General features: G+C 42.3%; 1 protein-coding gene across 8 annotated transcripts in view; it reads right to left on the bottom strand.

The window, feature by feature from the left end:
* Window positions 1-23,296, bottom strand: part of FOXP1 (forkhead box P1) — a 502,464-nt gene that overhangs the window by 331,522 nt on the left and 147,646 nt on the right. Inside the window, exon 2 of one of the 8 annotated variants that reach the window (XM_033424879.2) lies at window positions 19,791-19,855. The exons of the other annotated variants lie outside the window; for them this stretch is intronic. The gene's annotated coding sequence lies outside the window, so the exon portion shown is untranslated. The remainder of the gene's footprint in view (window positions 1-19,790; window positions 19,856-23,296) is intronic. 8 annotated transcript variants of the gene reach the window in all.

Below are 23,296 nucleotides of genomic sequence, written 5' to 3'. Positions count from 1 at the left end.
CCTGGATGCATGTCTCCTCCACCATGGGGCCAAGAGGCTGTCATCTTCCCCCCAGCAAGATCAGATTTCCTTCCCTCCCAACCGCCGCTCTGCACAGCACGGCCAACATCTCCAGTGTGCTATTAATATCAATGAAGAGACGATTCGATTTCCACTGAAGAAAACCCTTCCTATTCCGGCACAGACTTTCGGGGAGGACCCTGGCCTGGGGATAGACAATACAGCAGCAGAGTTTCACTGCTTTCTTACAGTTCGGTCTCACACACTGTTTGAAGGCTTTTAGCAAACAATGGCAGCATTATCTGCAGGACAGTTACAAAACAGGATTTGTTAGGACAAAGAATAATAAAGCTGTTCTCTTTCTCTCTCCCCATCTTCCTCTCTCTGCTTCTCTCCCCCCTGCCCACCCCCACCCCCCGCAGTTCCCAAGAGCCTCTCTCTGCCAGTTGAAAATTCAGCCACATTTCCTGAGAGGCACCTGTACTTGTCTATTTCAACGCCGCCAAGCAACTGACAACGGCCCAGGAACCGGGACCAGAAGAGCAGGCAAAGTAGCCTCTCAACATTTGGAAAATGAAACAAAAGTATCAGCCTGGGCTTCGCACACACTTACCCGTGCATGGTGAGGAAGGGAAGCTTTGGGGCCGGAGAGGCAATTTTCACACAACGGAAGAAAGTTGAGAGTTTGCAAGGGAGAAAGTACAGGCGCTGGGAAGCCTGCGAGCTCTCAGGGCTCCCAGGCTGGCGGCAGTGTGAGGAAGGATTGAAGGTATGTGGGCTAAACACAACAAAAGCCACTGCCTTACTCTAGATTAAATATGCAGGAAGAGGCCCCTTTGCATAAACACAAACACTCAGCAAATGAATAACTGGCTCAATCAGACGCCCGCTGTGCCTTCTACCTGTCCTCTCTCTGACGGGAGACACTGCCTGTTCCAAAGGACAAGGACTAAACAGGAGACAGTTAAATGTTCTGTTGCTATAATAACAATTAAAATGAATTGCATTCATTAGTAATTAAGAACTCACTCCTGGGTGGGGGGGGGGGAATGTATGGCAGAGGGCGGGCAGGGCAGGGGGACATGGGGAATACAGGGCTATTGTTGTATCTCTAGCACTCCGAAAAGAACCTGGCCTAAGACACATCAGCAGAGTTTTACTGTAACTTGAATTTAGATCTCTAATATTCAATGAGAGGTTTGAACAATCACATGTTTTCGGCCACAATTTAAGGTCAGAAATACACCTCGTTTCTCTGCTTTGCCCCATTATAAACCGATCCTTGTGAGTCTGTACCTCCAGAAAGATCCGTTGCATCTATGTGTGAATATTTACACATATAAAATATATACACACATACATGCACATATATGTACATGCATATACGTGCGTATATACGCTCTCACACAGAATATTCACACTATCTAATTAAAGAGAATAAACCAAACAAAACGTGTCCCTTTACACTCTTTAGTTCACTAATGATTTAAGAAAAACAATTTGAGTCTTCCAAAAATACATCCCAAATGCCTGCCTTTCAAATGTCATCAATCCATGACCACTCATTTAAAAACATTACCCATATATTAGAAAGAATGCTTTTAACTGAGTGGCCTCAACCACTTATAATTTCAATTAAATAACATAATTACAGTCAACAATTTTCTCCATTTTGGCAGCAAATATGCCATACCTCAACATAATTTGTCCTTAGAACCAAGGAATTTAAGCAAGAGGAGAAACATGCGGGCACTAGGAATTCACTACTGCATTTTCTCAGCTCATGGAGTCAACTCATACTCACCCCTAACCTCTTACTGTATGGTCCAGTTACATGTTGGTCTTAGTAACTTAATTATTTTTTAATAACCTTTGCAGTATTAAATGATTTCATTTGAAACATAAATAAGATTACGTTCGTCTACGTCCTTTTAATGCCACATAGGACTTTGGGGGCAAATCCAGCACTGCTATTCCATAGAATGCGCCTACATTATTACTTGGACTGAAAAAGGGTAGGTCACAGGTCTTTCACAGCCTCAGAGGATGTACCACGATCACGCTAGCCAAGGGAAATAAGGTGGCTTTCTATTTCCAAAGTGGGTTTTATTTTATTAACACCACACTGTTTCCTGGCTATATCACTCTGCCCCCAAAGCAAAAGAATATTACTGAAAAGTTTTTAAAAACTGTGACATAAACAAAAAAAAACGAATCTTAAACATATATTATGGTATAATACAGAGAGAAAATCTGAAAATTCCCGAAGTCCCCTGAAATAAAATACAGGTTCTTTAAGAGGGAGTCCCCAAGAAACTCAAGATGCCTATTCTCTTCGCTGTTTTGTCTTGAAATGACCTTCCAAGTCAGGTGTTAGATAACCCTCTTGCATGGACTGTAGTGATCTAACCTTGATGCAAATAAACCATAGAACAAAATTTAATCAGTATATCACTGAGAAAAAGGCCTTTGTCCATCCCAGTGGAGCTTCTAATGACTGTTTTGGCAGTTCTAGCAGGTAGTTATGCTTCCCAGCTCATCTGTATCTCATACTGGTCGAGCAAGCTAATGGAAATGCTGTTAGTGGAATCCAATATTAATGCTCTGTATCGTGCAAACCTGGATGCAACTGAATATATTACACAATTATAGGTAGTATCTAATTCCATAGGTATTAGATACTGTCCTCGAAATTAATATTTTAATGAGGATAGTGAAATAAAGACGACGATCCAGGTAAGGGATCCACGCATTGTGGCCCCAGCTAAGCTCCTTGCCGCCAGAGCACTGGATCCCTGAGCAAACAGCGCAGACACAGGGATTGTGACAAAAATCCGTATGCAAGCTTTACATGCTGAGTGACACATACTGATGCACAGAGTCAAAGATGTCATCCTCACACGAGCGCCACTCGCTGCAAGCTTGAGAGAGAATGAAGGGGGAAAATGAGGGGGGGGGGGAGTTGCAGTGAGACCTCCAGAAAATAAACAGGGTGTACGGTTTCAAAGGGTGAAGACACAGACATTTCATTGTTCAAGCCAATTATCAGTGGAAAATAATAACAACAGATGGATTCAGAGTCACTGACTTTTCATATGCACTTCATCTCGGCGGAACAGATGATAAAACGCGAGAGCTATCTCAAAAAGGCAAAACATCTTTCAGTAAAAGAACTCTACAGTCCAGATGGGGACCTTCTAAGGCTGCTGATTATCTTCTTATAATGTTGTAAGATAGACTTACTAAAACATTTCAAGAACTGATCAGATATGATGCGTACAATGGCTTCATTATTGGAAGGAGTTGCCTCAGACTTGTGACTAGACCAGGCAGAGATTTCAATAAGGTTAGGACTCTAAGTTTCCTGTTTTCTCATCAGGGACCACAGGTTCCAACTAAAACTGGAATCTGTGCACAACAGGAGAATAAACCATGGCCCAAGGATCCTACATTTGGGCTCTTCTCTCGTTTGAGCAGAAGGAAAAAAAAAAAAGGGGGAGAGATAAACTGGGACTGTGAAAAGGACATTAAATTATCCTAAGCATTCCATCATGATGGGAGAAAATTAGCTCCAAAGCAACTCCTTATTAAAAGCATTCAGTGATAAAATATCATCCTTTATATACAGTTAGAATATCTTAAATATACTTTCCACGGGTGACTGCAAAATCAAATGTGCTTGTAGTAGGAAATAAATATAAATTTCAGGGACGGTGTGATAAACAGTTCGAATAAATGCCAAGCGAACACACAGGCAAGACCCACCAACCGACCCCAAAGCATTCCCACTTAACTTATATATCAGCAAGTCAGACTCACAGGTAAAACACAATAGGTAAACCACAACCTGACAACTTGCTCTAAGCGGAAACGTTAAAATCTCTCATCAGATAAGCCCCATTATTACTGGAAGAACAATGTAGCTGTTCTGTCTGTCTGTCTCCATCCATCCATCCATCCGCCATCGATTCTATTACCTTCATTATTTTGCAAAAATCTCTGAACGGAAGTAAAATATGGTTGAAGTTACTGTGCTAAGGAAAAAGAAAAGCTGATCTTCCTGCTATTTACTAACATACTTAACATTTAAAAAATATTTTTATGAACACACTGTTGACTTCACAAGTTTATAATGTAAGTAAAAAAAAAAAAAATTTTTTTTAAGAGCAAGGCTTTTCTTTCAAAGGACTCTGACAAAAGTAAATTCGTAGCAGAACATACAAGCACGAAGAAATATCGCCAAGGGCCAAATTCTGCAACTGCTTTAAGAAGCAAACAAGAACACAAAAGACGTGTAATGCAACCATCTGGCTCGCCGCATACTTTATCAATGCCTCAACTTTCTCCCCCACCCCCCCCCCCCCAGCCAGCCCACACCAATGCCACAAAACCAAATGGCTTCACTTCTGTTTCGTGCACAGCAAATTTACACAATGCACTCAGAATGCAAAAGTTGATTTTTTACACATACACTCGTGTCTTAAAATTCTTCCTCACTTGAACCATCTTGTTGTCTTTGTTACTTATTTACAGTGGGGCTTCTTTGAAAAACCACTTGGAACTTCACTGTAATAAAGATGTCCCCACAAGGATCGATCAGTTTAGGTTCAGAAGAATCCCCCTTCGAAATCTTCATCTCCACTATCTTGTGCCTTCTGTGATAATCGGACACTAGATGTCGACGTCTGAAAAAAGAATGCTAAAAGTGTTCCAATTGCACCTTTACTATTTTTGTCTTTTTGCTCTAAATTGTAGGTTGTTTCCCTCATTTATTATGTGAAATAACCACACTCACTTTGAATCACTGTCCTTGAACGTCAGCATGCCCGCTGGAATTTTTCCTTATTCGGCTCATTCTACATTTACTGAGCAACTACTGTGGTATCAGGAACTGGCCGAACAATGGGTGATCAAAATCATCGTATCCCATATGACGACAGAAACTGCCTACTCCGGGAAACCAGCAACACCACATTTTATTAAAACATCTTCCACACCAGGTAGGCTGAAGCATCGTGTTCATGTACATATTTATGTGCGTAGATATTTGAAAAGTCATGGCACATCTGCAGGTATCCAGTTGCTTTCAAAGGTAGGAATTAAGACTTTTAATGGAAATCTCTTGCGGGTAAAATCAATATAGGTCGTCATAAATGGTTCTCACAAAGAGGCAACAATTAAAAACCACAATAACTGGGAACGAGAAGGCCTCACAGGCCAACTCTCCTCTCTGCTTTTCTTCAGGGGCAGGCTACAGGCAGGCGTTCTGGGTCAGGCAGGAGCTCTTGGTTGGAATCAAGATTTGCATGGCAGGGGCCCCGTCTGGTTTATTTCTGCTTTCTTGCTGACAATGGTTTCCCCCTGAATCCCTCTCCACGTTCCAGGATAAGAAGGCCTTGGCTATTTTCTCAAGGGGCTGATTTTCGGTTCCCTTGTGGCTGTTTCTGCCCGGGACCACAGAGGCTCCTGGTCAGGACAGCAGTGGTAATCTTAGGACACACACAGCGAATCCGGCCACCGGGTGAACGAATCCGCTAATTGTTTAAACCTGCAGTCGCGTCTGGCCACCAGTTGGCAGACACAACTCGTGGCTGCCTAGCAGGCCTAGGTTAGCACAGCTGGAGCCAGATGACAAGCTCTTGAAGACATTCTTCCCGTGGCCACATCTGGCTCCTGGAGGCTTCAATCTTTGGCGAAACATTCTGTTTGGTTTTTCTGGGAACGTTTAGGCAACAGATAAAACCAGGCAGATTAATCTTGACTGTGTGCATTTCAGTTTGGGACAAATTAACAGAATGTAAACTCCATGAAGGCAAGGACTTCATCTGTCCTGCATGCTGTCTCTTAATACAGAACAGTAGCTACACATGGTCCATGTTCAATAAATATACATGGAATGAACACCACGCGTCGACATGTAAGTTGAATAAAGAGAATCCTGTACCTCACCCCAGCTCCTCAATCCCTCCGTTATATATACAATGGCTAACATTCCGGGTGCACGTAGAAAAGACCCTCAAAGTGGCTCCCGAGTTGCACTTTACTGTGGACATGTGCACCCAGGGAGAGACACTCAAGAATGAACCCACTCACACAGTCCCTATAGGTGGGAAGACCTCCCAGCAATCTTTCCCTGAAAATAGCCCTCTCCCAGTATTACCCACACCCCGACTTTATTAGTCCTTAAACTGCAAAACTTGGCAGCTACGTGCCCCCAGTGCTCGCGAGTGACCCAAAAGCAGCAGCTTACCTTTTGGCCACCAGAGAAATGCCAAATGATGAGGCAAATTTTCCTGGCTCCTTTTCATCCCATTTCCTTTCCCAGGCCTCTCTTCCTGAATTCTCTGAAATTTGCAGATCCCAGCTCCCTTCTACACTCAACTTTGACCCATCTTCTTTTTTTTTTTTAAAGATATTTTAAAATCAGTATTAGGCTTAATTTACATACAACAGAATTCATCAATTTTATGTGTACAATTTGATGAGCTTGGCCAAAAGTATACAGTCTTATAACCACCACCGCAATGTTCACGACATAGAACATTCCCATCTTCCAAAGCTCACCATCTCTCTGGCTCCCACTAGAAATACACTAAGAAATGCCAGGATAGTTTAGAACCCTGTGGGGCGCACCCTCTCGGCTCCTTAGCTGAAAAGGTTTCTGAAATGTACAGGATGCTGTATTAACACTGACACTAGGGAACCTGTAATCCTGACGACAATAAAGCTCTGCCGAATGCCCCCCAGAACTTGACAAACGAGGAGGGACATTTGGGAGGAGCCTGACGTGGCTGTCTGCGCGCGCGATGCTGCTTCCCCAACCCAGCAAGTTAACGTTCCTAAAACAAGAATGGCTGAAAAGCGGCAGATGACTCTGACAAACTCAGCATATGGTCTTCAACGAAGCAAAGCTACTCAGAAGTGCACCAGATGAAGCTGTTGCCTGAACCTGCTCCCCTTTCTGTCAGGTAAAGCAGCACAGGTGGGGATGGGGTGATTCTTTTCTGTTCACTCTGAGTTTCTGAAAGGAGCTCTGCGTCCACCCTGAGGAACTGGGGGAGGAACTGCTCACCTTGTAAAAAGTGGGCCAGGGAGACTCCTAGAATACCCCCAAAATGCCTCTCCTCCTTTGTTCCAGATTTTTGGAATTACTTTAAACATGGTTCGAAGGCCCTCCCGCAATCCCACAGTCACAAGGGGAGTTGAAGATAATCAAGGGAGAAGCGGCACGACAGGACACAAATGATACCCACCCAGTCCTTAGCTGCGAAGAGACTATAAAAACAACCAAAAGAAAACAGAAAGAAAATTTTTCTAATTAGGGAAAAACCCTGATGGCAGTTTTGGGGGGTCGGGGTGAAGGTGGCAAGGCCCAGGATGAATATCTTCATTTCTTTTTTGTTTGTTTGTTTGTTTGTTGCGGTATGCGGGCCTCTCACTGCCGTGGGCTCTCCCGTTGCGGAGAACAGGCTCCGGACGCGCAGGCCCAGCGGCCATGGCTCACGGGCCCAGCCGCTCCGCGGCATGTGGGGTCTTCCCGGACCGGGGCACGAACCCGTGTCCCCTGCATCGGCAGGCGGACTCCCAACCACTGCGCCACCAGGGAAGCCCTATCTTTATTTCTTAATGCTGCCTGGGGCTGCTTCAGTTAAAACTCAGTAGTCTGTAAAATAGTACCGCACAGTAGAGTTTAGTCTAGAATAGGTCAGACCTTACAAGCACAGATTCAAGTTCAAGACTTCAAAACTCAGCTCTGCTGCTTACTGGCCTTGTGAACTCAGGCAAGTTACTTCACTTCTCCACCCCTCAGTGTGCTCATCCACAAAAACGGGCTGAATGATAGAACATAATGCGCTTTCGAGGAATTAAGAGCATTAACATAAAAAAGTGCTTAGAAAAGTGCCTGGGGACTCCCTTGATGGTCCAGTGGTTAAGAATCCACCTTGCAATGCAGGGGACGCTGGTTTGATCCCTGGTCGGGGAAATAAGATCCCACATGCTGCGGGGCAACTAATCCCGTGTGCCGCAATGAAAGATCTCACGTGCCACAACGAAGATCACACGTGCCGCAACTAAGACCCGACGCAGCCCAAAAATAATAAAATAAATAAATAAATATTTTAAAAGAGAAAGAAAGGAAGAAAGAAAGGGAAGGAAAAGTGCCTGGCACATAGTGAGTGCTAAGGAAAAGATAGCCACTGTTATTTTAACCAGGGATAATGTAACTGAAGTAAATCTAAAACTTCCCACGCTTGATTTCTATCATCTCTACAAGTTGTTAATAATATCTGGTTCTGTGCCATGCTACAGGCTAGAAAAAAGGAAAGAACGTACAGCAGATTTTAAACTTAACAACACAGTGCTAAAATAAAATCAAAGTATTTATTTTCCTCCCTCAATATTAGCTGGAGAATCGTAAGTTTAAGACTGGGGTCTCACCGGTCTCAGTGGAGGGTAAATCATCAGCTGTAAGACAGCTACAGTCCAAGCGAGCGGCAACTGCTCGTCCCGCCAACGACCGAAAAGGACTTTGCGGCCATGTTCAAAGAAGGTAAGAGAAGAATCTGGCCTGAAACCCAAAGGTACTGAAACAGATTTTCTCGTACTTTTCAAGTCTGAGCATATAGATTCTGTTACTGATTTAGGGTCTTAAACAGTTTGTTTATTTTCTAAATGCCTTTCAGCTCACCTTTAATAACATGTTTCTTTGACTTGGCTGAACTATGCCTCAGAAGAATTACAAGCGGGAATACGGCTGGGTGAAAGGTTCAGTGAACTAATCCACACCTGGTCCATGTAAAAAAAAAAAAAAAAAAGGCTCATATTTTCCATATAGAAACGTGTCTCTTTATATGAACTAGGCTTTCTTTTATTTAATTGCTAAGGCACTTTCTACACCACACAATCTTGCATGAGCTTCTTCAGTGGGGTGGGGAAAAGGCCATAGGACCCCCACCCAGTCATTCCATGGAGTTTTATCAGTGACAGAAATAATAATAACAATAATAATAATACAGCACAAACCCCATTTAGGATACGAAGTGATAGATTCATTTCACCAGAAATTCCTTGACCAAGTTTTACCAAGGACAAAAGACCAGCCTGTCCCCCCAGAAAACAGACCGGGGGTCAAATGAGATGTCTTGTGTCTTCATGACCAAAATTCAGATTTGTTCTACACCAGCCATTGTGTGATCCGGACTTTTCAGTGGAGGGAATAAGGCTTATATGGGAAAAAATCTCAGATGAGAGAGGAGAACACACACATTTTAGAGCTGAAAGGTACCTGTGAGGGGATCTAGCCAAGGCACTCCCTCCTGAGGAGCAGATTCATTGTGTGACTGAGACCGCACAGGTGATGTGGAAGAAAGCAAAGACAAGAGCCTCTGACTCCCAACAAATGTGGAAAAGAGACGGCTGGAGAAGATGGCCGTTGGGAACATCAATCACGTCAGAAGGAGATTTTGGAGCAGGGTCCTGTGAACAGCAAGAAGGCAAGACAAGGGACACAGGCATCACAAAGGTCCCCTGGACTGTGCCAGCCTGTTGCATATGAACTACAATCTAAACAAGCTAACTTTCTTCTAGAAAGTCATTCACTTCAGTGCTCCAGGTATCTTGTTTTTTCCTCTCAGTTTTATTCCTAAGAAAATGCCTTTTAATCAACTCTGGCTTGAAGTTAGTAGGAAAAGAGATTTTTCCACACCCTGGATAAGAGGGGCCAGAGTGAAGTGGAAAAAACATTTCACTAGAAGGGAAGAGAAATGTGTTTCTACTCCTGGATCCACCAGCGACTCTGCTAGAATTTGGTAATCCTCTTCCCTTCTCCACACCTCAGTCACCTTGTTGGGAGAAAGAGTGGTACCCAGGGATGATATTCAACTGGTACACAGTGGTTGCCTGAAGAAGTTGTTAAAATACTGAAATACCGTGCTTCCCTGGTGGCGCAGTGGTTCAGAGTCTGCCTGACGATGGAGGGGACACAGGTTCGTGCCCCGGTCCGGGAAGATCCCACATGCCGCGGAGCGGCTGGGCCCGTAAGCCATGGCCACTGAGCCTGCGCGTCCGGAGCCTGTGCTCCACAACGGGAGACGCCACAACAGTGAGAGGCCCGTGTACCGCAAAAAAAAAAAAAAAAAAAAAATACTGAAATACTTGTATACAGGCTGGGAAACAGCCTTTGCCCCCAGGTTACCCAAGTACACCCTTGGCCACTACCTTGAACTTCCTAGGATCAGAAGCACAGAAAAGGATGTCCTAGCACCCTGCCCCAATGCTATGCTGGGTGTCCTTCCTGCACGGCCAACGTCTCTGCTATACCTCTCAGCCATATTGACCAACAACCCCGATGCTTTGAGAAGCCCTTTTCCAAGGCTATGATGTAAGGACCACGAGGACGAGCTAGCTTATGGATGGAGGAAGCCACTACCTGGAGCCCAGTGAGAGACAGGAGGCCTGGGACAAGCCAAACAAAAGGCCCGTGAGGAACCCACCTTCCTCCCCAAGTTACTTTCCCCACTTGGAGCACTTAGATGTGGGCCTGGAGTCAGGAGGCAAATCAGTGGAATCTCAGGGCAAATCCTTAGGGCTAAAGTTGTCTCCAAAACCTGGAAAGAAACCTATCATGTGAAACAGCTCTCAAAGTGAAATCTTGAGCTCTGAGGGACATTACGAACACATGTCATCAAATTATATTTACCGTGGAAAGCTCTAGTAGCTCAGACTTTCTACTCTGCTTCTACAACTCTTTAGGAAAAGGAATATTTCTCTATCCAACGTTCCAAATTTCCACAGCAGAGTCAAGGCATTATACATGTCGAAATACATAGGAAAGAAACAAAAAAATCTCATTACTGTCGTTTCCTTCAACCCTCTGTACCTTCTTTGCCACCACTACTCAAAAGTCACTCCAACGTTCTGCTGGCTGACGTGACACCATGCTGTCACTTGATCAGGTGAGAGGTACCACGTGGTATGAATACTGATCCACAACCACATACTCAATGGGAATTTGCAAAGGCGCGCTCCGGAGACAAAGACGTAACTGTACAGAAATATTAACTAAGAATTTAAGTAAGCGGGCTCCCTGGAGGAAAAAAAAAAAAAAGTTCTGAAGTAGCAATATAAACTATATTTAATAGCAACAAAAAGTATTTTCTTTTTGGGAAAGCAATCTGGGCTTCTAAAAGTGACTGCCTTTCACGTGACTTAGGACTACAGTATGCCTGAATTCTTCCACTTCCTAAAACACAAATGCTAGGCACCCCAATTCTACCTCGTGAAAGTTCATTTTTTAGATTCACCTTCTCCCAAATACAATACGCAAATAAAAAAGCTATTTTGAGACCTGTTTTCTCCGCCGCCCACCAACAATTGTTATTTTCCTAAGCGCTCGAGTATCACAAGTCCCAAAGAACATATGTTCCCAAGGAAGGAAAAAAAAAACGGGCTCTAGAACTAATACACAATGAAAAATAAATTTAAAGCAGCCTTCTGGTCTGACATAAGAATATAAAAATGATATGAGCAGGAACAGCCTAGTTTACATACTTTTCAGTCACAGCTGCTGCTCTAAAACCACAATACCTTTAAAATGACATTTTAAGGAAACAGATACGGCAAGGCTGTAGCTGTAGCTGTAGCTGGATGAAGCTATCGCTGAATTCAAGGGGCTTCTCTTTCTATGCGCTTACTTTATACAACCCTGTACACTGGCACAATTAAGAGGAAAAGAGTGATTCACTTTTAAATAATGTCATGATAAACCGAGCAGATTACAAATAATTTTACCCAAGGACTTTTTTTTTTTTTCCTTTCTCCTTTAAAATCACCAGACTCAGACATCAAAACAGAGTATCAGGGACAGGAGGAACAAGTCCTCTCTTCTTGGTTAATATTTAATCGGGTGCTAAAAACTTCTTGGAGAGACCTCTGCACCTCCAGTGACAAGGTGCACAAGAGGCTCCTCTCTCTTCAGAAGATGCAGGCCCTTCCCTGAATAAATGAAAATAACATACAATTAAATCAGACTGTTCAATTAATAAATTACTTCGGTGGACCTCGAAGGCCAAGTCGTATTTAATTACATAATTTAAAAAATATTTGCACGTTGCAATCACTGAAATTGCCTTTGAGGTTTCATAATACACACTTAACACTTGAGTTAGAGAACAAATTTATTTAATAAATGCAGGCCTAAGAGCTAGAAGGCCATACCACTCACACTGCAAAATCACTTAGCACATCCTCAGAAAAAGCAAATAAACTTTTCCGCTATTTAGACGTGGGCTGCTGTTGAATGTCAGGAGAGGCTGGCTGATTTTTTGTGCATTTTCTCTGTCATGTGTTGCCTGTAAATCTGACCATTTTGAGAGGTAATTAGAATGGAGCTAAGGGACAAAATGGTTCCAGTTAAAGATAAAGATAAACTAAGGTGGAAGATGTCAAGAACCCGGTAGTAAAAACCTCTTCAGAGTAAAACAAAGAGAAGTCGTATTACCGCCCCATTTTGCATTCCTTAGAATCCCAAAATACACCATAAATTAACATGGTTCCTGAGTGTAAAGACGTGTTCCATTAGGGAAGCGCACACAAACTTAGGGTTGAGGAGGACATTCATAAAAGGGATAGAATTACGTGGTGTCCAAAAAGAGGGCAGAGACGTTTTAAAGTGACTGCATTTCTTACAGTCACTTTATGGCCGTGATACTGCCATTAAGTGAATTTTCTAGAAAACCACTTGACCACTTTGGCACCACAACTTGTTTGGCCCTCACATTTTGATGGAAACCTTTGTCAGACACATACACTTTCAATAACCATCGCGTGCTTTATACCCACGGCGGCCTGAGAGCTTTTTCAACTCTGTGGGGCTAACTCTATTTACACCAAAAGCCCCAGACCGCCATGACAAGGCTGTTATTTGCGTTTGCAGGTCTTCCCCTTAAAGACTGCAGTCATGTGCACCCCGCCACATGCCTGTTCTGCTTCCCTCCCCAAAGCCTCCAACTTGCTGCTAATGAACTGCCTGTCAGAAAGGCATCGAAAGTTCTGAAACTTAGAAATTTTAAATGAGGTTTAAGGAAAAGATTCCGGTGAAACCTTGGTATCTGTTACAAAACAAAATGAGGAGATTCATCTCTCAGCCCCATGTCCCCTTCTCTCTCTTCCCTTTCACAGATTTCCAGAAAGCACTGTCTGCACTTGCATTCTCCCTGGATTCACCTCCCACACCTCCCTCGGCCCTCACCGCGGCTCTGTTGCCAAGGTTACTGAGTTTTAAGTCTCTCCTGATTTGGTCCGTTAGCTACATTTGCCAACTCTCTCTTCTTCTCAAATCCTGCTCCTCTCGGAGGGTCCTCCCTGGGACCCCAGCCGTCCATTAGCTTCCAGCTTCCTCAGCGCCCAAGGAGTCCCCATCCCACGGTCCCTCCCTCAGGGAGGTGGATGTTCCCACCATCCACCCAGTAAATGAGGCCAAACACGATGGAGGCTGCTTTGATGCCTCCTCCACAGCATCCAACAACCAAAGGCATTCAATTATTTTTCCTTTTCTTCATCTCAATCGAGACTCACTAGCCCACGCCAAGAGAGCCTTGTGTGGACTCTACAAGGGCCTTTTGGAGGCTTTTTCCTGTCTTTGTACCTGCTCTCTTCAAACCCATCTACACAGAAGACAAACTAACTTGTAAAAAATTACAAGTTTGCAAAATCTTTTCAATTCCTGGATAGCTTCCCTCACTCTCATCTTACTATTTTGGGCATTGGGAGGCATCTCAAAATTGATGGAGCTGCCACAGGCTTCCCAGATGCATGTCCCACCCACACTTAAAAAGTTCTTAGGGCTTCCCTGGTGGCACAGTGGTTGAGAGTCCACCTGCCGATGCAGGGGACGCGGGTTCGTGCCCCGGTCCGGGAAGATCCCACATGCCGCGGAGCTCCCGGGCCCGTGAGCCATGGCCGCTGAGCCTGCGCGTCTGGAGCCTGTGCTCCACAATGGGAGAGGCCACAGCAGTGAGAGCCCCGCGTACCGCAAAAAAAAAAAAAAAGTTCTTAGCTTCCTAAGGGCCAGAAAGTCAAGGTGAAATGTGCAAAGGTACTCAGAAGGTCCTTTGTGTTGGTGGTCCTGCCTGGTCTTCTGATTGCACCTCTTGCTATGCCCGGACTTTCAGTCTACCATCAATAGACACTATAATAACATATAATAACACACACCCTGCACCCTCCGAGCCCCAAGCCTTCACACAGACCACCGATCACTACTCTGCCTTACTTCTCCTAGAGAGGGTTCACCTGTCTCACGTGACAAGGGCCTAAATGCCACACGCTCCAAGAAGCATTCTCTAATCTCTCTTTAGATCTATGCCCCTGTTATTGGTTCCATTTGCATACAGTGCTTGTCCTAATATAGCAGTGATTCCATTTTATAACAGTGCTGTGTCTAATCAATAGTTTTGCCTGGTAACCTGCATGCCCATTCTATTAAAACCACTTCAAATATCTTAAAACGAATTTTTTTTTTTTTTTATTGAGGCATAGTTGACACACATTATATTAGTTTCAGGTCTACAACTGATATCTCTCCTTCAAAGAATAAAGTTGATGAATATCAACTTGATATTGAAAGTCAATGACAACAATTCTTTGGTTCCTTCATAAAATCAACTTTTCTCCTTCTTAATTCCTCTCCCCACTAAAATCATTCAGCAGGGTGAGGTCAAGCAGATCGCATCTGCATAGTATTTGTTCACAACTCTGAAGATACGAGAAATGTTGATAATTCAATGTTGATAATCATGGTTGATAGTTATGTGAATGACTGAGACATAATCTGAGCAAAAAACGTTACGTTCCCTTGAAGTAAAATCACCTTACTGTTCATAATACACTGCAAAGGAAAAAGAATGAGCAAGGAAGCTATAAGGACTTAATCAAATAGACTTCTTGTAAGCAAGAACTGAAATTCACTATCCACCAAAAATGCAATTACCCTCCCCCTACTAAGAGCGCCCTAATTTAGACTCTGCACAAAAAGAGCTTTCAGGTTATAAGACAATTTTACATTAAGGTCTTAGATGAACCTTAATGCCATTCCCTCTCCTGGATGTGTGGTCTGCTAAACTTCAGCTTTAATTATTTCATCACGCATCCCACCTCTAGCAGTGCAAACTTTGCAGCAGTCTTCAAAACGGTGTAAAACAAAGAGCCGTGATGGGTCAAACCCGTGAACTGCAATCTTTGGCAGATTTGGTGTTAAAACAAGAGAGCTGGTGCCAGCCAACAACAGCCTCAGACTCAAGAAACAGCATCACTTAAGTGATGAAAGGATAAAAGCCAACCTCTGGAAATGTGAAATGACCAGGTGGGCTATTAATGACAAATAAGGCCATGGAACATTCTCTGCGGGACTGATATTTTCAGAGACCCAGAACTAAAACCATCAGAAAAAAAAAGTGTAGTAGGTGGGGGAGGGGGAATTGGATTAAGGGAGCCAAAAGGGACAAACTTCCAGTTATAAGACAGCTGGCTACTACGGATATTACATACAACATGATAAATATAATTATCACTGCTATACATTATATGTGAAAGTTGTTGAGAGTAAGTGCTGTGAGTTCTCATCATAAGAGAAAAATTTTTTTCTAATTTCTTTAATTTTTATCTTTATGAGATGATGGGCGTTCACTAAACTTATTATGCTAATCATTTCATGATGCCTGTAAGTCACAGCATTATGCTGTACACCTTCAACTTACGCAGTGCTGTATGCCAGGATAAAAGTGAAGGGAAAAAATATAAATAAATAAAGACAGACATAAAAAAAGAAAAAAAGTGTGTGGTTTATAATGTAGTCAAAGGTGACTGGCAGATGTGATCAGATCTTATCTTTCATAATTATGACCTGGCTGGGTCATTTAACTTCTCTGATCCTCAATTTCTTCATCTGTAAAATGGGTTCATGAAATCTCTGTGGGAGTCAAACAGGACTGAATGTGTCAGGCTCACAGGCAGGACTTTTGCTTGCTTACGTGTGTGTCGAGGTGTGTGAAACTAGAGAAGAGAGTGATTTTTGATCCAACCCCAACATTATTCCTCCAGTTACTTAGCAAACGTTGGTGGACACCACTCTGCCACATGGAAAGTAAAGAAGAACAAAACCTGGCCCTGCCCTCGAGGAGCTCAGCGTCGAGATCTATGCTGTCCCAAACAGGAGTCGGTAGTCACATGTGGATATTTTAATTAAAATGAAATGAAAACCAAAAATCCAGGTCCTCAGTGGCACAAGTCCCATTTCGAGTGCTGAACAGCTACACGTAGCTGCCAGTTAGGTACCGGCTACCATACTGGAAAGCGCAGAGCACTTCCATCACTGCAGAAAGTTTTATTGATCAGCTCTGGTTACAGGGGCAAGAAGGTTAAGTATATAGGGAAATTCTAACACGTTGTGATAAGGGATGATTTGGTAGCAGCAAAGATTTTATAATGGACATGATATTCTTGAAAGACAGGTAGTTTTTAATTTTTTTGAGGAAAAAGGGGGAGTCAGGGGGTGCAAACCACAAGCGCAAAGGCACTTCAAGAGGCATTCTGAGTGCTAGGCAGGAAAGGTCAGCGAGTCTTGGTGACTGGTTAAGTTCATGGGGAAGCAATGCCCAGAGACGGGCTTGGAAGATTAGGATCCAATTCTGGAGGCCTCACAAGCCAAAGTAGGAAGCAGGGCTTGATTCAGAAAGAGTGACCTATCGGACGTGCTTTACAGAAAACTAACCATGCAGCGGTTGTCAACTCTGGAGATGCTCACGACAACTCCTCTGGACAGTTTCGGAAAATGCTGATGCCAAAGTCCCTACCCTCACTCAATTATATCCAATTCTGGGCGTGGGGCCTAGACTTCAGTAAGTAAAATCCCAAAGTGACTCAAGCGCAGCCAGGGTTGAAAACCAATGCAGATGACGAAGAACTGGCATTGTAGTTAAGCTGGAATGAAGAAGTACGAGGAAAAGTCTACGGCAACAGTCCTACCAACAGGTAGGTGGTGGGGACCTCACCTAACACAGGAACAGGGAGGATGAAGAAGAAATGCTGATTTGGGAAGAAGTTTCAAAGACAGAATTTATATGACCTGGAAACCAAGAATATGAGCGATCAGAGAAGAAAAAATAGAGTACGATACAACTTCTAGCCCATGGCAATAATGACCAAGATCAAGTGTGCAGAAAATCGAGCAGGTTTAAGAGAGAAAGAGGGACAATTAGTTCAGTTTGAGAGGCACTGCCTAGTATGTTCCGCAGAGCAACTGGTAGAAAAGTCCAGGAAGTCAGAAGAAATATCAGTCTGGATTCTGCTAGAGAAGAAGGCCAGAGAGTGGGGCACAGAGAACTGTGAAGAATAACCTTCAAGAACAGAAAAGACATGCACTTTTCAAGTTCTGCTCTATCCCCATCTATTCCACACTGTACATCAATGCCCCCATCGGCCTGGCATCACCAACAGGCCACAGGCATCCTGTCCCAACACCACTTCCTGGCTGTACGGCCTTGAACAAATCATTAGACTCTCTGCGTCTGGGATTCAATTTCTTAACACTCAAAGGAGAGGGCTGAGCTAGAACTAGACGCTCGCAAGGGGTCCTTCCAGTTTGAAGATTCTACAGATACATTACATTCTGAAGAGCAGAAATTATACATATAATTTATAATACCTTCTAGCATTTATATATGCACTAATTTCTATAACATTTATATTCCAGAAATGTTATATATTCCTGAGGTTGTATACATACAAATTAAAAAGATTTCAAGAAAGTTACGTAAGCGTGTTTCCTTTTGTCAGAAATCTGTCAAAAAGACACACTCCACGTATCGTTTAGTCCTGAATACCAATTTTTTTTTGTTTTTCCTTTGCAGTGCTGAAGTAAGGGGTTGCAAATTCCAGTGCCTAAAGGGGCAGAGGATCACATTAATGAGTAAAACAGCCCAGAGGAGAATGACAAGCTCTAGCCCACGCCCCCGCTAAAGGGGGCAGCCGCTCCACTGCGGATCCAGTGTTACTTCACTTTTTTCACAAAACCCAGAATCCCGGACTGCTTCAGGTATAATCTCTTGATATTTAAGTGCTGGCGACCGACACAAACCCAACAGGCCTGAGGCTGTCAGACTGTGCCCTGGACCCAAAGCGTACCATCCTCTGTGATTTTTACTTCAGCAAACACAAAGCATTCACAAAGCAAGAAAGAAGGCCCTATGTCAGATCAGACAACAGGGTTTAGTGTAAGAGCGTCAGACCGATGACACCAGCCTACGACTCGCAGCCACCTTTACACCTAGTGCCTATAATAATATCTCCCACCAAATACATTAAGTTTCATGAAACATCTGTGTGGGGTTTCAGTGGAGAAGAGCACCCCTGATAAATGAATTCTTTGTGTACCAAATATCAGGTGGACTTTAACACTTCGAGATAGGAATGTGATGATTTATATCCTGCTGACAGCAGCCAATACCCCTCAGTGTATTCAAAATAGAAAAATACTTTATTTAGCAATATCGCTCTATTTCTTGCTTTCAAACGGGGGGGGGGGGAACCTTCTCTTTCTATTATACTGTTGTTGTTGTTGTTTTTTAATGTGAAGCACTAAGCAATCGGGCACACGTTAGCAGGAAGAGGCCAACCGTACATGGAATATACCGTTACCCTCATCTTCAAAGCATAATGAAATGGGATCTTCTGCTACCAGATCACCTTAAAACTGGTACAAAGGAGAGGCACTGCTAAGCAGGAGTCTGTATTCAAGAAGGTTGTTCTGTACTACCCAATGGACTCAAGGGGGGAGAAATCCATGAGTAAAAAGCACAGAAAGAAGCCCAGCTGGAAAACAACAATTCAATAATAACTACAATACAGCTTCCAATGATACCCCAAAACACCTGGTCACAATGTGGGTTTCCAGTTCACCCTATGATGATTGTGATGGCAGAGGCGGGGTGATGGCGCTCTGGCTTGTAACACAAAACTTGTAACAGTTATTCACGAGGGGAGAATGTGTTTTCAAAGAACGGAAAAGAGTAAAGGGAGAATTTGAAGCCAGGTACTTTAGCACACGATTTCAGTTTGTCTAAGGAAAAAGCAACAAAAGCTTCCTCTTTAAATTACCTGCCTCAAGAAAGGCTTTCTTGTCATGCTCACTAGGTATGTGTCTTAAGTGGGTAAATATTGGGATAAATTTTAAGCCAATTCCTAAATACGAGCAGTTGAGAGGAAAGGAGAAAACAAAGGATGCAGGAGTTGGGGAAGTTGGGTTGTACGAGGCTGTCTGGTACAGGAAGGGAATGAACTCTAAGTCTGGAGAGACCCAGGGGAAGGGTGGAAAGAGGTGATAAACCCACCCTAGTAACAGCAGAAGCAGGAAGAGAAGGATAATTAGAAAGCAACACTTAATATGTCCCAGCACTACACTGTTCTTATTCCCATTTAACAGATGAGGAAGTGAAGGTCCTGCAGGAGAATGAGGCCCAACTCATACAGCTAATAAATGGTGTGGCGTGGATTTGAATCCCATTGTCTTTTCTAGAATCCAGTGTCTCAACCACCATGTTATGCTGCCTCCCAAACTTGGAGGCCACAGGCCAATACTGAACAAAAGCAGGTAAAGACCAAACCAGAGGTGAGAAGAGAAAAGATGCCTTCAGAAATGCTTTTAAGGGCCGACTCCTCCTTATGGGAGGAAGAGTTGAAAGGGAAGAAGTGACAGCATTGCTGTCACTTCAAGGAGAGTAGAGAAACAGACTCACTGTACTGAGATAGGTTTCCCAGCTGCAACATAAAGATCACTTGCTTTCCTTCCTCAGTCGGCCAACTGCAAGAGAACGGAACTATGTTTAAATAGGTACCCACGAATCATGAAATCTGACCAATCAATTTCTCGAAGTTATAAACAGAACAAATGGTCTGCTGTAAAGGGAAGTTCAATTCTATCATATATAAGTGTGCACACATGCACGTGTGTGTTTACTGATGACAACTGTATCTGAATCTCAAAGTCCCTCTAATCTAATTCTCACTTGTTTTGATAATCAGCTCTTTCAAAATCTGGTGCACATGTGTGTTTATATTTTTATCACCAGGATACAGAAACATTTTGCTGAATCAGGAATATCCACCCAGGATATTCTCCCAACTTTCTCTCCAGGAGAGAAGATCATACAGGTACCTCAAACATCGTTATCTAAAATTATACCACAAAGTCTGTTCACTAGCATGAGAGATGTTTGGAATTATTTTTCATTGATGAACTGAGTAGTGTTCAAGACACATGATCAGCTGAAAAGATTGTGAGTGCCAAGGAGCCCAGCAGCCTCATACCTTGAGAACTGTACTTGGAATCTAGATCTCATCTGGTATGACGAGAGAACCCTGTCACCTTTCAGCTAGGAAGTTGGCTAGTTCTTCCACCAAAATAGTATTACTTTCTCCTCATACCTTTCCCATGGAGTAAGTTGTATGACTTTTCTGGGCATGCTCCCTGACACATCTCTGCCTATATGGCAGAATTCTGGCTGAGACATGCCTTCAGGGCAACTTACCACAGAACAGCGAGGGTGTGAGAGCGGGAAATACGTAACCCTGTTTCCTGCTAATCATGGTAGTTATCATACTGGCCAAAAGCTCTGACAGTTTTGGAATGGCCAAATTGGCTCCATTTGGTTCTCAGTATCCTCCACCTGCTGCTGACTGGGTTTCTCTGATCAGCTGCAACATGACTTAATCGATCCACTTGGCTGCAATGGTTGAAACAGTTGGAATGCTTGACCTAACCAAACACTGCAATCTCCTTTCACAAAGTCTAGATCTATTAAATGTCACAACACAAAGCTGCCCTAGGGCATGAGACATCAGGAACTACAAAAGCAGCCAGAAAACAATTAACAAAATGACAATAAGCACATACCTATAACTACTTTGAATGTAAACAAATTAATTCTCCAAACAAAAAACAGAGTGGCTAAATGGATTAAAAAAAAAACAGGATCCATCTATATGATGCCTACAAGAGACTCACTTTAGATGTAAGACACACACAGACTGAAAGTGACAGGATGGAAAAGATATTCCATGCAAACGGACACCAAAAGAAAGCTTGAGAAACTATAAGCAAAGACTAAAGTAAGAGACAAAGAAGGGCACTGCATAAGGATAAAGTAGTGAATCCAACGAGAAGATATAAAATTTGTCAACTTTTATGCACCCAATACAGGAGCACCTAAGCATATAAAGCTGACATTAACAGACAGCAACAGAATAGACAGCAACACAGTATTAGTAGGGGACTTAAATACTCTACTTTCATCAAGGGATAGATTATTCAAACAGAAAATCAATTAGGAAACATTGACCTTAAATGACACATTAGAGCAGATGGACTTAAGAGATACTTATAGAACATTCCATCCAAAAGCAAAACAATACACATTCTTCCCAAGCGTATATGGGATATTTTCCAAGACAGATCATATGTTAAGCCACAAAATAAGTCTTGATAAATTTAAAAGGATTTAAATCATATCAAGCATCTTTACCAACTATAATGGTATAAAACTAGAAGTTACTTACATGAAATAAACTGGAAAATTCATAAGTATGTGGAGATTATACACCATCTCACTGAACAACCAACAGCTCAAAGAAGAAATCAAAAAAGAAATTAAAAATACCTTGACACAAATGAAAATGGAAATGAAACATACCAAAATTTATGAAATGCAGCAAAAGCAGTTCTAAGAGGAAAGTTCATAGCAATAAATTCCTATCTCAAAAAATAAGAAAAGTCTCGAACAGCCTAACTGTATACCTCAAAGAACAAGAAGAAGAACTGAAGCCCAAAGTTAGTAGTAAGAAGAAAATTAAAAAAACTAGAGCAGAAGTAAATGAAATACAGATTTAAAAGACAACAGAAAAGGTCAATGAAACAAAGAGCTAGATCTTTGAAAAGATAAAAAAAAAAATGTCAAATTTTTAGCTAGGCTCACCAAGAAACAAAAGAGAGGACTCAAAATCAGAAATGAAAAAGATGTTACAAACGATACCACAGAAATACAAAGAATTCTAAGAGAATACTATGAACAATTATACACAGATTGGAATACCTACAACAAACACGTAAATTCCTAGAAACGTATAAACTATCAAGACTAAATCATGAAGAAACAAATTCTGAACAGACTGGTTACTAATAAGGAGATTGAAGCAGTAATCAAATACCTCCCAGCAAATAAAGTCCAGGACGTACTGGCTTCACTGGTGAATTCTACCAAACACTCACAGAAGAATTAATACCACTCCTTCTCAAACTCTTCCAAAAAACAGAAGACGAGGGAACCCTTCCAAACTCATCCTATGAGGCCACAATTACCCAGATACTGAAAACATACAAGGATGTCAAAAGAAAAGAAAATTATAGGCTAATATGGCTGATGAACAAAAATGCAAAAAATCTCCATCAAAATATTAACAAACCAAATTCAACAATACATTAAAGGGATCCCACCATGATCACATGGGATTTTTTCAGAGGACGCAAGTATGGTTCAACGTCCACAAGTCAATGTGATACACTACAAAATGAAGGATAAAACTCATATTATCATCTCAATACATGCAAAACATGCATTTGACAAAATTCAGTATGCATTCATGATAAAAACTCTCAACAAAGTGGGTATAAAGGGAACATAAGTCAACATAATAATGGCCAACTATGATAAGCCCACAGGTGACAGCATACTCAACGGTGAAAAGCTGAGAGCTTTTCCTCTAAGATCAGGAAAAACACAAGGTTGCCCACTCTCAGCAGTTTTATTCAACATAGTGTTGGAAGTCCTAGTCAGCACAATTGGGCAAGAAAAATAAATAAAAGGTATCCACATTGGAAAGGAAAAAGTAAAACCATCACTATTTGCAGATGACATGATATTACATATAGAAAACCTTAAAGACCCCATCAAAAATTATGAGAACTAATAAATTCAGTAAAGTTGCAAAATACAAAATCAATATTCAAAAATCTGTTGCATTTCTATACACTAATAACGAACTATCAGAAAGAGAAATTTAAAAAACAATTCCATTTACAGTTGCACCAAAAGTAATAAAATACCTAGGAATAAATTTATCCAATGAGGTGCAAGACTTGTACATTTAAATACTAGAAGACATTAGTGACAGAAACTGAAGATGACACAAATAAATGGAAAGATATTCAGGGCTAGTGGACTGGAAGAATTAATACTGAATGTCCATA

This window comes from Orcinus orca, chromosome 10, assembly GCF_937001465.1.
Source record: "Orcinus orca chromosome 10, mOrcOrc1.1, whole genome shotgun sequence".
Lineage (NCBI taxonomy): Eukaryota > Metazoa > Chordata > Mammalia > Artiodactyla > Delphinidae > Orcinus > Orcinus orca.
This window is presented reverse-complemented; position numbering and strand designations above follow the sequence as displayed.